Source organism: Bufo bufo, chromosome 2 (genome assembly GCF_905171765.1).
Source record: "Bufo bufo chromosome 2, aBufBuf1.1, whole genome shotgun sequence".
Taxonomy (NCBI): domain Eukaryota; kingdom Metazoa; phylum Chordata; class Amphibia; order Anura; family Bufonidae; genus Bufo; species Bufo bufo.
In genome coordinates this window covers 659332693-659346299 of record NC_053390.1, presented here as the reverse complement: position 1 = coordinate 659346299, position 13607 = coordinate 659332693, and the positions used below count along the sequence as shown (strand labels likewise).

General features: G+C 42.0%; 1 protein-coding gene and 1 non-coding gene across 2 annotated transcripts in view; both read left to right on the top strand.

Annotated features, from left to right (window-relative positions):
- Positions 1–13607, top strand: part of DCHS2 (dachsous cadherin-related 2) — a 377954-nt gene that overhangs the window by 203256 nt on the left and 161091 nt on the right.
- On the top strand, positions 2886–2992 carry LOC120992999. The gene has a single exon (XR_005777132.1). It is a non-coding gene; the product is annotated as a U6 spliceosomal RNA (small nuclear RNA).

Below are 13607 nucleotides of genomic sequence, written 5' to 3'. Positions count from 1 at the left end.
AGTCCCTAAGAACACAATGGCCTCCATATTTCTTAACACCTTAGTGACCACGCACATTTTTTCAAAATTGCATTCCAAGAGCTATAACTTTGTTTTTTCAACAATATACCTTTATGAGGCCTTATTTTTTGCAGGACAAGTTATAGTTTTTAATGCACCATTTTGGGTACATATTATAATTGATTAACACCAGCTATCTGTCTTAAACCCCCTTTGTTTACGTCAGTAAAAAGGCGTATTGGTGGTCACTAAGGGGTTAAACGAAAGAAGTTTGTAACAAACATAACTCTTCCTATAGCTGGTCATCCCACCAAAATAAGTATTCGGGGAAGAATGGCCTTGGTAAGAGAGATGGTCCAGTGGTCACTTTGGCTGTGCTCCAAAGATCCTGTGTGCATATGAGAGAAACTTCCAGAAGACTAACCATCATGGCTGCACTCCACCAATCTTGGCTTTATGACACAGTGGCTAGAAGAAGGCCTCTCCTTACTAAAAGACGCATGAAAACCCACCAGGAATTTCAAAAATGCACCCAAAGGACTCTCACACTGTGAGAAACAAGATTTTATGGTCAAATAAAACCAATATTGAACTTTTTGGCTTTCATTCTAAGTGTTATGTCTGTAAGAAACCCGGCACTGCTCATCACCTACTCAATACCATCCCTACAGTGAGGCATGCTGATGGCAGCATTATGCTGTGGGGATGTTTTTTCAGTAGCATGGAAATGTAGGCTGGTCAGGGATGACGGAAAGCTGAATGGAACAAACTACAGATATATTCTTAATAAAAGTATAAAAGCATGATCCAAAGTGCTCTGGACCTCAGACTGAGTTGAAGGTTCACCTTCCAACAAGACAATGACCCTAAGCACACAGCCAAGACAATACAGAAGTGGCTCAGGGACAACTCTGTGAATGTCCTTAAGTGGCTCATCCCGGGATTTGACCCCATTTGAACATCTATGGAGAGACCTGAAAATGGATGTCCACTGATGGTCCTCATCCAACCTGACAGAGCTTGAGAAAATCTGCAGAGAAAAATGGCAATAAATCCCTAAATCCAACGGTGTAATGCCCAAGACGACTGGGGCTGTCATCACTGCCAAAGAAAGGTCCTTCAACTAAGAAGAGTCAAGGGTCTGAATATTTAGTTTTTCCTATTTAATACATTAGGAAAGATTTGAAACATTCTGTTTTCACTTTGTGATTATGGGGTATTGACTGCAGAATCATGGGGAAAAACTTGATATTTTTTTTTATTTTAGCAGAAGGCCGCAACATAAAATATAAAAAAGTGAAAGAGTCTCAAGACTTTAGGAATGCTTTGTATCTTAAAGGCGTTGTCCCACGAAAAATATTAGACAGTTTTAAAACCAACTACTGGATCTGAACACTTTTGTAATTGCTTGTAATTAAACATTTTGTATAGCCACTGAGTTCAATAAAATGTATCTGTATAGTGCCAGTTAATTTCTTATTTCTTTGACCTGCTCATTAATAAGGCCGCACATGCTCAGTTTAATCTTTCAACTGCCTCCTGAGCTGTGATAGGAAGAGCATGGACACGCCTCCTGAGCTGCAGCAGAAAAGACCCTCCCCTTGAGCTGTCAGCTTGATATAAATCTAGCAGGCCATTGAATGAGGAGATCTCTAGATACATGTGAGGCACAGGGCTGGTTCTAGCTTTGTTAGAAAGGTATTGTCATGTGCTATATGATGTCTGATTTTCATTTTTTACATTATTCATTGGATAACCCCTTTAACTATTGCAATAATATACACAGCATAGGCGATGCACAAATGGAAGTAGACTTTAAAATCATTATCCGTAGGATAGACCATCAATATTACACTCATTGCTGAAGATGGCATCCCATCTGTTCGCATAAATGCTAGATAGGTGATAAATCTGGCGATCGGGCAGGCAAAAGAAGGCTGAGACATTCCTAGGAAACCTTTGCTGTATGTGGGCGAGCATTATGCTGCTGAAAAATGACAGTTGGAGGCCCTGCCATGAGAGGCAACACATGTGGTTGCAGGACGTCCTGCACATACTGCAGTTGTTAGTTTCCCTCGTATTACTACTAGGGGTGACTGACTGTTATATGCGACGGCTCCCCAGAAAATAACACCAAACAGAACCTGGATTCATCTTTAAAGATGATAAACAGTCCAAATTTCTTATTCACAACACTATTGCAAACGAAGGCAACTGGCTGTCAATGGCAGGGCATGTAACAGGCGCCATGACACCAAATTTCCTCCCACTGGAAATGGGGTATCTAATGAAAGTGCCACCTGTTTCTGGATGGTGAACAAAACTGTGGGAGCTGCTCATATCATCAATAATCATTAATCATCTCTACTGGTGGTCTTTATGGGCAGGCCGGATCCTCTTTTCCTTGTGTTTGTGCCCTCACTTAACCACTGCTCCCAAAACTTTCTAACAGCTATGTCAGGACGTCCTAGGCGGGCAATTCTTCCAAACGACCCTCCTGCTTCTCTCAAACCATTCTCCACAGAATGTCTTTCAGTGTGTTGTAGAGAAATTTATAACAGTTAACAATCTCTCAACAATCTCTCACTACTTAAAAGAAGCCTCTGAGAACCTTTTTATAGGGGAGAGGAGGGAAGCATTTTTATGCCCTCTCTTGGCATGACCACTTCAAATAAATTTGCAGAAAGTCGTACCCCATTGATCAAATATTGACAGCTTATCTTTTTGTGGGGAAATAACCTGTTTAGCAATTGCACTTCCAAAGTCAGGCTTTGGACGAGCCACTCTGAATAGCACAGCTGCTGCTCCATTCAGCTCCATGCGGCTGCCAGGGATAGCTGAGTGCTTGATCTTGGATATCTCCTAGATAAGAATGGAGCGGTGGAGTGCTCGCTTCGGCAGCACATATACTAAAATTGGAACGATACAGAGAAGATTAGCATGGCCCCTGCGCAAGGATGACACGCAAATTCGTGAAGCGTTCCATATTTTTTTTGATAAGTGGATGAATTTGCCATTGTCTTTATTCGGGAGAGCCCATCTAGTGAAGATGGTCAGCTTTGCTAGATTACTTTATCCCATGCAAACAATTCCTCTCCTGATAACACATACAGATGCTGCCAGGATCCAAAGGGCTTTCTCACGCTTTTTATGGCGAGGCAGGAGGCCGAGGATCGCATATGCGAAGTTATGTTTATTGAAGTGGGAGGGGGGCATACAGATGCCAAATATTAGGAATTATAACCTAGCCTCCCTCTGGAGACATATTAAAGATTGGTTATCTGGTTCCTCAAACTTTTCTAATACCCCCTTGGAGAAGGAATTAGCCGCTCCATGGGAATTGAGTGCTATTCTACACACCAGAATCCGAGACATTCCTCTGGCTTTGAGGAAATATACGCTTCTGAAAGACACTTTGGCTACGTGGAGAGGGATTCGTAAACTTTTCCGATTACCTATGTATCTATCCCCATACATGCCACTATGGACCCTCCCAGCCTTCCCAGCAGGGAGACAATCAGTAATGTTTACACTCTGGAAAGAGAAGGGAATTACTACCCTGAAACAGTTGCTTAACCCTATGGGAAGTGAGTTATTGTCGTGGCAGAATATCAGGTCCCAGTTCAGATTGCCTCCCTCGCACTTTCTCTCATATAGCCAAGTGAATTCTTATTGCCGGTCTCAGTCACTAGACATGGGTGACCGGGAAAGGAGAGTCTGGTTTGATGCTCTAATGGGAACTCAGAATAAGTCTCTTTCAGATCTATATCGGAAAATTCAAAATACTCATTCGATTCCTATAGAAGCAAAAGTTTTTCAGAAATGGGAAGTTGAGCTGGAAGAAGATGAGTTGACCCCAAAGTTAAGGGAAGGCTTGGAACGTGTGAGGCAGGCGACAGGAAATGAGACCTGGAGGGAAATGCATTTCAGGATTTTGCACAAAGCAACATATGCGTTTGACTTGTCTTATAGGGATGCTCCAGCACACTACCTTAGATGGTGCCCAAAATGTCAACTCCAGAAGGCCAATCTGTTACATGGGTTGTGGAACTGCCCGTCTTTAACTCCCCTGTGGAGGGGTGCGCTAGAACTCATGAAACAGATTTGGGGAGTGGAAGTACAATTGAATCCACTACATTGTATTTTTCACTATATACCTTGGGACACTAAGGGGGAAATAACTCACTCCACACATGTCAAAGGTATTCATCTGTTTTTATTAGCAGTAAAAAAAACTATATTGAGACATTGGATATTTCCCACCATTCCAACTTTAGATGAAACAGTGGGCATTATGAATCGTATTCTTTATATGGATAGGCTGGAGGCTGAGAACAATAAAGATAAGTCCACAAAATCCTTTTTCAGTAAGTGGAGGAAATTTATCAGCCATGTTCTAACTCCTATGGAAATTCAGGAGGTTATGAAGCCCTTTCGCCACACTAAATGGTATCTGGAAGAACAGATAAAGGGGGCGCTAGGTGTACTGGAGATAGATACCCCGTGATGGTAGCTCTCGATAATTAGAGGTGTAGTCATGATTCTTTCAGGATATAGATATAGAGGCCTGCAAGCGACCGTGAGGCAGACATCTTTGATGGAGAGTTCTTGTACTTGACCGAAAGTTGGGGCACATAGTTGGGGTGATAAAAGTTTACGGGAGGGGGGTGGGAGAAAATGGAAAATTGGAAGATATTGTTACCTTATGCAATATATGACACTCTATTGTACGTGTATCTGGAAATGACATATGTATCTGCTAAGTGTCCTTCTTACCATATTTGTCTGCTGTTAATTAATGTTTTCCTAAATAAAAATATTTTGAAAAAAAAAAAGAATGGAGCGGTGGACATATATGCACTAAGAGTCCATTCAAACAGGAAGCGGGGGCCCCCTGTTCTTACAATCGGCGGGGAACCCATCGGTCAGACGCCCGACTATCAAATACTTATCCCCTTTAGTGTGGATAGAGTATAAGTTGCCTTAATGGGACAACCCTTGTTACCTGATCCTAAGGACTGCCAATCAGTTCTAATGTCCTGGATAACCCCTTTAAGTTTATCATATCAATCTTGTGCCTTATTTTTAGAAGAAAATGTAATTGTCACAAAGTATCCCTAACATGTATGAGAACTGGAGATTTTTTTTTGTTTTGGCAAAATATTAACTGAGCTTCAGTACTCATGATCTAAATAACTCCAAACCAGATGTCTTTAGTCTGCTGTGCTTTTAAGATTACTCATTTTCTTTTATTCTTACTTTGTTTATCCCAAAACAACTGTTATTCCCAAGTTTGTTTCCACTGATTCAGAATCTCTCTTAAAAATATGTGTAAAAGCCAAAATATCAGTCATGTAAATACATAGTGTGATAGTCAACACTGGATTAACACATTACATCTATACATAGTGGGTCAAGAGTCAACATATGCCTACATTTACAGGGATGTGTTAATATATTAGGCAAACCTACCTAACTGATGTAAGAAAAAAGTTTTTAAGTAATACTTTGTAAAGCTAGATCACTCATATAGTTCCAATGGATTCAGTTTTCATCCTATTTGTATTCACAAAATTTCATGAAACTGAATTATAGGTACAATCTAGCATCCATTTTTAATGCAACTGTTTATAGGTAGCCTGTGCTAAATGGCACAACATGATGGTAAGTGGGCAATGTCTGATGTAAGGCAGGATCCTATGTGCTGTATGTCAAGCAGATGAGCGCAAAGTATGGTCCAGAGTACTGAAGAGAACTAGAAGTAGCCAAGTGGTAAGAGAAAGCAGAAATAGTGCAAGGTCGGCGACACGACAGAGTCTGTGTAGTTATAATTGAGCAGATACTTTGTTGTTTGAATAAATCCCAATACTCTGAAATGAGTCATGCACCTGAGCACCTCAATGCATACCTAAAAGAGACTGGGGGAGGGGGAGTATTTATTAACCAGAAATATGCCTATATTAGACGTATTTCTGGTGCAGATTGTGGCAAAAAGGTCCTTTGCACCATAATCTCAAAGATATGCTCATAAGAACCTTATTGTGATGCTGGTTAGGATAAGAACCTGTTTGAAGGTATAATTTCAATGTTCAGTGTTTGTCAAGCAAACATTTACAGCAACTGCCCTAGAAGTTTTTTGCAAGGTACTTGCAGTAGAACCTCCACTAATCAGTAGGTGATTAGTGGAGGTTCTGGTGGTATGCCACTCATTATTATGTGGGAAAATCCAAGTGATTTTCCATTAATATTTTTTTTTAAATCAAATGCTCGCAGCCTGCACCCTGAAACAGAAGATTCATACTTACCTGCCCCACGCCGCTCCAGTCCTTTATGCTGCCTCTGCTGTTCCCATCGTCTGTTCCCCACGCTGTATACATATCATATGGCTGGCCATGGGCATAGTCACATACACTGCCTTAGCCAATGACTAGGTTCAGGGGTGATGTACTGCTTGAGGACACATCACCTCTGAAGCTAGTCATTGGCTGAAGTGGTGCAAGTGACCATGGCTGATGCAGTACCCCAGAATAGGGTACTTGCAAATTGTTATTGTTATTTACTGTTATTTGATGTATTGTATTGCACCTGCATAGTTTTGTATGGATTAGTTGGGTTAATAATCCTGACTCTGCCCCTGTAGGAAGTTAGGTGTTGGACTTAAGCCTACCTCTAGCTCACAATTGAGCTAGCTGAGGAAGTGAGAGGAAGTTACATGTGCTCACTCATCAGAGTTCTAGGCCTAAACTCCAGAGAACCACTCTCTTTGAGGGGTCCACAGAGAGAAACCCATCTCTACTTCACAGTACTTCAGGAAAAGAGAAAGGAAACAACTAGAATGTCCACAATCTGCATGACTAAGCATTGGAGTCAATCATTAAGGTATTTGCTGTTTAAGGCTGAAAGAGACTGCAGTGAGAGGGACCTTATTAAAACACCCATTTCACTTGGACATGGTCTGGCCCACCGTATCTTTTCTCTACCCTTCAGCTGGGAATTACAGCCACGAAGAATAATATTGCCAGCCTTAGATTCTGCAGAGAGAGACTTTGGAGAAATAGAGGAAAGAAGTACCATAAAGCCCATTCTGACCTGTATCCATACATTGTTATCTGGGAAGATGTGCACTGAGAATTGTTTCGAACTGTGTTTTGATACAGTTGGAGGTACTACAACTCACATTCTGCACTTTAGTAAAGAGAGATGTTTATCTTCTACAACTGGTCTGATTACTGACTCCAGCACCATACTCCGCCCATGGTACCTACCTCTCCTGCCTTCACCTGTACAGCACTCATTACAACATGGGCACCCCAACCATCAGGCAGAAGCCCCAACAATGGGGGGTGTCCCAAGGGAAGAAAGGGTGCATCCTTGTATCACTGCCCTGGGCCTAGGGAGAATCGGTGTGAGGATTGCCACTGTAAATAATTATTGCAGCCAGAGCCACTACCACTCCGATCCGCCACTCCTCTCAAGCTTGCAGCACCAGCCAGATGTAAACAGTGTGAAGACCAGAAGATGGTGATAGTGGAGGAAGCAGGGAGGACAGGATGGAAGTGGATCAGGTAAGTATGAATATTCTCTTTCAGGGACCATGCTGGGGGCACTTGATAACATTACCAGAAACCCATTTAAATTGGAACTAAGTGGAAAAGGGATTTGCTTTGGTGTTTCCCTTAACAGGCTAGTGCAGATTAGTCCACTGTAAACTTTATATTAAGTGAGAAATTGTATATTCTTAAAAAAGAATAGTATTATAGAACTTTCACCCAAACACTTTGCTACTTCCATATCTTTTTGGACACTTATTCCGAAGAGTGCAGCAGCTTCTAGGGTAAAGAGCATGGCTTGAAATGCTATATTGTTTGTTTTCCAATGACCATCTCCAGAGGTTTACTAATCCCAGGCTCTATATGACTAGTACAATGGTATATGAAATGTTTTTTCTTCCATACGTTTCCAGCTATAAATATTTTTTTGAATCTGACTTTTCATGCTGACATTTTTAACCAGTAACGTTTAATTTAATGCTGATGTTTATTTTATTACTATTGTGATTTAAAACGCACAGTTTATTTCAGATTTAATTACTAGCACATTGACTTTCAGAAGGGAAAGGAATGCTAATTACAAGTGATGAATTGTTTTGTTGCACGATTTGTAATGCATTTGGTCATATTTTTACATCTATGAACAACTAGGAAAAAAGACACGTTTCTATTGTAGTTATTTACATGTTTGAACATATAAATATGTTCTCAAAATGTAGAATTCAAAAAAAGGCAGCACAACAAAGACTGAGTTTTCTAAGACTGGACTGGTGTAGCAAGCCACATGTGAGAGTTTTATTTTTTATTTTTTTTAATGGCATAGTGTTATACTGAATAACTCCAGTTTTCCTTGTAAGCCAATGCAGTCCTTATTTATTGTGTGCTAATACAGTTTACACTTTTTTCAACATTGTATGGTGTATATTACTAGATTGGAGAATCAACCCCCAATTAGAAAATGCAGATCTATAAGACTTTTTTTAACTGCCAAATTGAACAATTGCAGCGACTGTGCCATAAGGCAACATTCACACAGCCTAAGACAAATCCATTGTAGATCTTTCAGAAGATTTGCAGCAAATATCTGATTAAGTGTAGTAGCAAAAGGGTACAAGTCAATGTCACAATTGATTGGTGATCAGTTATGTTTAAGGGCTAAAATGCACAAGGGCAGGATCAAGCTAAGGTCCAGTCAAAGTTAATACCAGATTAATAGAAAATATGTTTGAGCTTGTAGGACAACAACATCATGTCCAATGAGCACATCTATGTATTTTCCCAATATAGGGTCAGTGAAGGTAGTTGGTCACATAAGCCTTCTTCTTAAATATTACTAAACAAATGCTGTGCACAAAAGGTAATGTTGGTTTTCCCATGTGGTGCAATAACTGCAAGCCTTCCTTGATACAGGGGTATCTGTGACTGTTTGCAGCAGAGAGTCTAAGCAGACCTGCTTCTTGAAGTCCATGGTCATACATGCAGCCTCCATTTCTTCCGTGGCATCTAGTTTCCCAGCTGTACTGTATGGTATCATCAGTCTCCAGCTCCCTCATGATCTCCCGTTGTAGCCTTTACCAGACAACCCAGCTGTTCGCACACAGGGGCAATGTCACTATGTAAGGACAACTCCTATTGGCACCACAGCCACTAGACCCACATGAGGAACGTGGCACCCCCATGCCTCTGGGCTCTCATGGATTGGGGTTATGTACCAGGTATTATCCCACCAATCATGGCATCTGGAGCCATACATTCCCGTCACCATATTGGAAAGGACACAGCCTCTCCACAACCTAAACATTAATAATGATACCATTAAATGTGTCCTTGTTAAGAACAGACTGTCCAGTTCTATTCGTCTATGCAGACTTATAAGTCTACATTTTTTGGCAGCACATCACCCTGTATATTCATCTTACGCCAAACCACCTTTACAGCAGGCCGCGGCCCTTCCCCAGTGGCATAAATGGAGTACCATGGGCCCCAGAGCAGACTTTCGACTGGGCCCCCTCTTGATTATAATAACCCAAATGAATTATGCTTTGCCAAATTCGCTGGCAGATTTAAACCGATGTATAGAAATGGTGAAATCAATGCTGTAAACCTGTGGCTCTTCTGCATTCACATTGAGAATTCTGCAGATTTGGAAATACTGTATGACGCTCTGTCCCCGTGTATTTTACTGCACATTGCTGCAGATTAGCAGGGTGGAAAACACGCTGCAAATTCACTGCAAGTCTGACATGCCTAAACATGGTCTATGAATTGATGCTTGCCTCCCACCACATTTCATAAGAATCTAATATTGGCTTCACACATATTGTAGTGTACAGTTCTGCACACGGTTTACCGTGTCTTTCTGAGGTTTCATAACATGGGGCCTTGTATAACTAACGTTCACAGCCAGGGACACTTGCGAGGCAGGCAATGTTCAGAGGAATAGCAGTTACCAGGTAGCTGCATCATCACTCAATGAGCAGACAGGAAGACAAAAGTGCTTTGAGGCCACGACCTCAGGACACAGAGGCCACAGCAAGAATTTAGTGGCACACATCAGAAATATCAGAAGAGGAAGGCTGTGAAGAATGTCTGGCATCTGATTCTTCCAATACATTTGTGCCAGATGAAATCTATTGACTAACATTTTTATATAAGAGATTAAAATGTAAGTGTGTAGCAGACAGTCACTCTGCTTGACCAAGCTGGCACCTGGCAGTCAGAAAACACATTAGGCTACTTTCACACTGGCGTTTTGGTTTCCGTTTGTGAGATCCGTTCAGGGCTCTCAGAAGCTGTCCAAAACGGATCAGTTTTGCCCTAATGCATTCTGAATGGAAAAGAATCCATCAGTTTGGCTCCGTTCCGCCTCCATTCCGCTTTGGAGACGGACACCAAAACGCTGCCTTCAGCGTTTTGCTGTCCGTCTGACAAAACTGAGCCAAACGGATCCGTCCTGACACACAATGTAAGTCAATGCGGACGGATCTGTTTTCACTGACACAATATGGCACAATAGAAAACGGATTCATCCCTCATTGACTTCTAATGGTGTTCAAGACAGATCCATTTTGGCTATGTTAAAGATAATACAAATGGATCCGTTCTGAACGGATGCATGCGGTTGTATTATCTGAACGGATGCGTTTGTGCAGATCCATGATGGATCCGCACCAAACGCAAGTGTGAAAGTACCCTTACTCATAGGAGTCCAGCCATGGCATGCACTGAAGTTCGGCTGATATAAGGCCTAGCCACCCACCATCACTATTGCCGCTTCACTCGCTCGCATGCAGGCCGCTGTTCTGGACTATAGCACTGTGCTGTCTATGCAAGCAAAACTGCTTCTGGCGGCTTCTTGAGAAGTTTATTGTGGGCCCCTGATCCTTTCCGTTTCTCACTTAGTCACTCACCGTGTTGGATAAGCCAAAACGTGTCTATAACACAAATTTGGTGCAAGGTGTGTTTTTTTATTCTGTTGCATTTTGATGTGTTACGCCTACAGCAGGTCCTGATTGAACAGTGCATCACCCATAGTTCTCCTCTTCTGTGTTCTTTGAATTCCTGTGTCATGAAACAACCCCTACCTAGCTCTGGTTGGGGTAGACGGTGTACCTAGTAACATGAGGAAGCTAAGGTATTAAATAAAGCTGATCAAGCTAATTTAAAAGAATAACTATGTCTACATTCTACTTATGTGACCATTATGGACCTGCAGACAATCATGAATAACGCTTGTCAGCGATGATCTGACTGCAAACGCTCATTCATTGGGTAATTTGAATCTTTCAAGATGTTTAAAAGTCCTCGCAAACAATGAATCAGTAAGAGGACAAGGACAAGTGATGTCACTAGCGATCAATCGGTCCCATACTGAGGAGGAGATCGCTGCATGTAATAGCAGAAGTCTCCTCCTCTGATGAGCAGGCGACTATCAGGAAGGAACGCTTTCCTCTCAACAATCGCCTGCAAAATCTGCAGGTGTAACAAACTTTATGCCTGTATTACACCTGGGTAGATGGTTGCTAACGAGAGTTCATAGTAACGCTCAATGGCTATCATCTGGCAGTCTAATACTGTCGCTGATTGCCCGATGAACGAGCAAACGCTTCAAATCTTTTGACAATTGAAAAAAATCATTGTTTGCAGGTGGCAGATCGTGGTGTCTAATAAGGATCTGCCTCCGGCATACAATGATTCAGTATAGGGAAGAGCGATGGTATAATGATCGCTCCTCCCAATACTGGGGGAGATCATTGCATGTAATAGCATTGGCCTCCTCCACTAGCAAGGAGACGAATGCTGGGAAGGAATGCTTCCTTCCCGACAATCGTCTGTTAAATCTGGCTGTCTAAATGTGAAAACGGATCCGTCCCCATTGGCTTACATTGTGTGCCAGGACAGATCCGTTTGGCTCAGTTTCATCAGATAGACACCAAAACGTTTTGATGTCCGCCTCCAAAGCGGAATGGAGACTGAACTGATGCATTCTGAGCGGATCCTTTTCCATTCAGAATGCATTAGAATACAAACTGATCTGTTTTGGACCGCTTGTGAGAGACCTGAACGGATCTCACAAACGGAAACCAAAACGCCAGTGTGAAAGTAGCCTGATACAGCCTTTAGATTCAGGCCATTTTTAGACACTAGCTTGTTTGTAAGGCAGTTGTCCTGTTTTTCTATGCAGTAGTTGTATCATTTAAAGGGGTTCTGCACTTTCATTTAACTGATGATCTATCCTCTGGATAGATCATCAGCACCTGACCGGCGGGGGTCCGACACCCGGGACTCCCGCCGATCAGCTGTTTGAGAAGGCAGCGGCGCTCCAGCAGCGCCGCGGACTTCTCACTGTTTACCGCCGGGCCGCCGGCCCACTGACGTCACGACTAGTATCAACTAGCGTGGGCGCGGCCAAGCTCTGTTCACTTGAATGGAGCCTAGCCACGCCCACGCTAGTTGATACTAGTCGCGACGTCAGTGGGCCGGCGGCCTGGCGATAAACAGTGAGAAGGCCGCGGCGCTGCTGCCTTCTGAAACAGCTGATCGGCGGGGGTCCCGGGTGTCGGACCCCCGCCGATCAGAAGCTGATGATCTATCCAGAGGATAGATCATCAGTTAAATGAAAGTGCAGAACCCCTTAAAGATAATAAAGGCAAGGTCTTCTGCTGAGCAGAGAATATCCAGTGTATCATGAAGCTATGTTTGCTTTTACAATGTTACTACATGCGATATACATGTAACTCATTCTGTTATTGCTATTTTAACAGACCACTGTAATTTATCAAGGTAATATGTTATGCATGATTTAAGGAATGGTTAAACATGTACTTAAAATAAAATAATGAAACACGATACAACTGAATTCCCCGGTTACTTTATCCAAATATTAAGGACACTTGTTCTACTTCAGACAAAGCTTTTCAATGTACTTCTCCCCCAAATGTGATAGAGAAAGCAATGATTTAGGTATATCCGTGGGAATAGCCTGACTGAAAGAGTATGATAATTTCATGTGATGGTCTGATGGTTTGTGCAGGAACGTTACATCATGGGAAAGGTAAATAGTGCAATTGATAGAATAAACAGGATACACCATGAGGATGGATGTCGAAAAAGGAAATATGATTGTTAAGGGAAACCTATTAAATTTCAATTACATTTCTGTTACATATAAAATGCAAGATGGTCTTGTTTTAATCAGTGTCTTTAGAGATTAAAAAGCCAGATATTTATATATGGAGATGAAATGACGAGGTTTAAAACCACGGGGTGCACCTTATGCATCCGTGTAGGTGTGTGGTGGAAACTAATACTCATTGCTTCAAGCTATTTTCAGTACTGGATCTCTTTGAAATGCACTTACGGTATATGAAATTAAAGACAGAAGGTTTAGTATGCTATACTAGATATATGCAAAGTAGTTTCCCTGGAAGAAGTACAGCTGTCTTTCTTGTGCCACCTACTGCGGGTAGCGGCCCTATAAGTCAATGTCCGACCTTTTTCAGCTAAATTGGAATCTTCCCATAAGGTACAGTTTTGGGAATTTTGCCCCTCTTCAGT